Source organism: Hippopotamus amphibius, chromosome 15, assembly GCF_030028045.1.
Source record: "Hippopotamus amphibius kiboko isolate mHipAmp2 chromosome 15, mHipAmp2.hap2, whole genome shotgun sequence".
NCBI classification, from domain to species: Eukaryota; Metazoa; Chordata; class Mammalia; order Artiodactyla; family Hippopotamidae; genus Hippopotamus; species Hippopotamus amphibius.
The window spans coordinates 33,595,237-33,595,901 of NC_080200.1; positions in this window are offsets into that span (position 1 = coordinate 33,595,237).

Genomic DNA, 665 nt, shown 5'->3' on the forward strand with positions numbered 1-665 from the left:
ACCGCCGACCCCGGAGAGCCGCGGCCGGCCCGCGACAACACTCTCCCGCACGCGCACCGGCGCGCCCCCACACCGCCCACCTCTTCTTCCCCGTCGGGAACCGACAAGCACTCCACCAGGGGACGCCGCCGGCCGTGGCGGCCGGGGGCGGCACCCTCACGGGGCAGGGCCAGGCTCGATCCCGGGCGGGGGAAGGGGTGGGGGGCAGGGGCGAGGGCAGACCGGCGGCGACGGGGAGGGGGCGGCTCACACGCACGGCCAGGGCCACGGAGCAGGGCCGGGGGCGCCACCCAGGGGGAGACAAAGGGCCGGGGCACAGCCGGGCCACCAGGAAAACCAGCGCGGGGCCCCACCGCCCCACACCAGGGGGCGGTCCCGCCAACGCCTGGGACGCCGGCCGGCGCCCGCCACCCTCGAGGGCCTCCCCACGACCCGGCCCCGCCGCCGGGGCCTAGCATGCGACGGTTCCCCCCGCGTGCAGCGGAGGAACCCGTCCACCCCTTCGCGCATCCATCTGCGTCGCCTCCACACATCCATCACCACCTCAGCCGACCCCAAGGGCTCACACGTCCTGGGGAAACGCTCCCGAGCCAGGCGGCCCGACCTAGGGCCACACACCGCCGCCGGCTGCGGCTCGAGGCAAGGGCAGGCGCGGCAGGGCTCCC